The sequence below is a fragment of the Engraulis encrasicolus genome, chromosome 24, assembly GCF_034702125.1.
Source record: "Engraulis encrasicolus isolate BLACKSEA-1 chromosome 24, IST_EnEncr_1.0, whole genome shotgun sequence".
Lineage (NCBI taxonomy): Eukaryota > Metazoa > Chordata > Actinopteri > Clupeiformes > Engraulidae > Engraulis > Engraulis encrasicolus.
Genome location: NC_085880.1, coordinates 11,538,757 through 11,541,256, shown reverse-complemented (window position 1 = coordinate 11,541,256; position 2,500 = coordinate 11,538,757). Strand labels below are relative to the sequence as shown.

General features: G+C 42.6%; 1 protein-coding gene across 2 annotated transcripts in view; it reads right to left on the bottom strand.

The window, feature by feature from the left end:
• Positions 1–2,500, bottom strand: part of zbtb18 (zinc finger and BTB domain containing 18) — a 14,959-nt gene that overhangs the window by 726 nt on the left and 11,733 nt on the right. For both annotated transcript variants that reach the window (XM_063192163.1, XM_063192164.1), the window contains one exon: positions 1–2,500. This exon is cut by the window's left edge and continues 726 nt beyond it; it is cut by the window's right edge and continues 1,885 nt beyond it. The gene's annotated coding sequence lies outside the window, so the exon portion shown is untranslated.

Below are 2,500 nucleotides of genomic sequence, written 5' to 3'. Positions count from 1 at the left end.
ACACACACACACACACACTCCTCACCAGCTGAGGTGGTCACACTGGGTGTGAAATTCATGGTCAGAGCAGACAGCCAGTCCCGGAGCCTTGCATGCCACACACACACACACACAAATTATTTTTGAACTTAACTAGTTTGCTTTTTCAAAAATATATATCAGGTATCAGGTACATTAAATTGTTACCTCAAGGGTTTAAGTAAAAAATAAAAAATAAATGAAACTGAAAGTCAGTCATTATAATTTAGTGAATAGTACTTATCTCTTTCTGCAGTAGCTCCTACTTAAGTGTGGATGAGCAGTGCAGACTTGACCTCTCCTGGCAAGACGCAGGGAAGGCCAGAGTGCTACTCTTTACTCCCTCACGAGCGAGGGATTCAAGGTTATCTCTCAAAGTCTTAAGACGCGAGACAGGATACTGGTATTGTATGCCAAATAAATTCATCCTACCAGGACTACATGTTGGATCAGCACACATACACATAGGTATGCATGCACGCACAGATGCACAGATGCCGATGCACATGCGCACACGCACACACACACACACACACGCACACACACACACACACACACGCACACACACACACACACACGCACACACACACACGTGTGACTGCGTGCACACACACGCACACACACACACGCATGAACACACACACGCACGCACATGTGCACACGCATTGACACGCACAGACGCATCTTCACTAGATGCCACAGCACTAGTCTGTTGGGATTGGCCGGACGCTTTGAGGAGATGCCCTCACTGTATAGGAGGCTCGTCTGTTCCCACCGTCTCAAACAGACTGAACATATGCCAATGAAAATCATTATTGAAAGATGTCACGCTCACAAGACGCGTGTGCGCACACACACACACACACACGCAGACACACACACAGGGACTGGCTTTGCCTCTGCTGATGACTACGGCTGATGAGAATCGTTCACTCGTTTACCTTCTCTTCCCTCCTTTCATTCCAGTCATCTCTGTCTCTCTTTCTCTCTCTCTCTCTCTCTGTCAAACACACATACACATTACACACACAGAGACCTAAGTTCAGTGCATTTAGACCACAGCCCAGCAGAGCATCCCCACACCCATAGAGTTCTCACTACGGGGGTTAGAGAAACTAAAAATGGATAAAAATCGAAAAAATATTATTTCAAAATAAAACTACTTAGAAGACAAAAATAATAATAAATCAGATTAAATTACACTTGTTAAATCCAAAATAAAAACAAACAAACAAACAAACAAAAAACATGATAAATTAAAATTCATGCATTTTTTTCTCCACAGCGTTAATAATATGATTTGAACAAATCAAAACGAATGGCGCCAGTGAGCAGACAAGCCCTGCTCACTTACAGTGTATAGCAAATACAGCAATTCACATTTTATTTTTTTGTCTGTTTTTTTTGTGTTTTTTCCTTAAATATACAGGCCAGACTTCATGCAACAACAGATCCTGGTTTCCCGAAAGAATTTCTGAAAAACACAACAGTGTTCTGTATGTGTGTGCGTGTATGTGTGCGTGTGTGCGTTGTGTACTCATTCCCCCTAAAAATTGGTGTCTGCTCAACAAGGAGGCTTTCAGCGGGATTTCAGCAAAAGGAAGGAAGAAAGAAAGAAAGGAAGAGAGAAAGAAAGGTGTTGTGGACATTACACAGAATTTGTTATTTGTGAAAAGATAGTCCTCTGTTTGCTTAGAAAAATGCTTTTCGTTGATATGAAAAAAAGGAAACTGTACATTGCATGAATGCCACTATGTCCGCCATCAGTCAAGTAAATACCCCCCCACTCCCAGAACCCATCCCTCCCCACCACTAAACAAATGCACAAGAGCAGAAGGAACATACATACTGTAAGCCGCTAGTTCCCAGTGTTTTAATTTCTTCAACACACGCACACACACACACACACACACGCCAAAACACACACACACACACACACACACACACACACACACACACACACACACAGTATCATCCACGACCCGATCACAGATTTTGCAAGTGTAAATTTGGTAGTGCACTAAAGGTTCAGCCCACCCTTCTGTTGCTGAGCAAACGTGTGTCTGTGTGTGTGTGTGTGTGTGTGTGTGTGTGTGTGTGTGTGTGTGTGTGTGTGTGTGTGTGTGTGTGTGTGTGTGTGTGTGTGTGTGTGTGTGTGTGTCCGCGTCCAGGTATATTCCTCGTCAGCATGATACCCGTTTAGTGTGTGAGTGAAAACTGAGATGGTCGCCGTGTGTATCCAGTGTGTCACCTGAAAAATCTTCGTGATGAAAAAAAATGCGTCACTACGGCTGCTGACCTCCTTCCAGAGTGTACAGAATTAATTGAACATTTTAGCTTTCTGTGTATTTACACACGTCGGAGAGTTACAAACAGAAAGGAGTGTGTTATCAACATATACCAGGAAACTGGCTGTGTTTTTTTGTACAAAACGAGAAAAAAAATAGCAAAGACAAAATAAAAACTAAATAGTAATAATAAT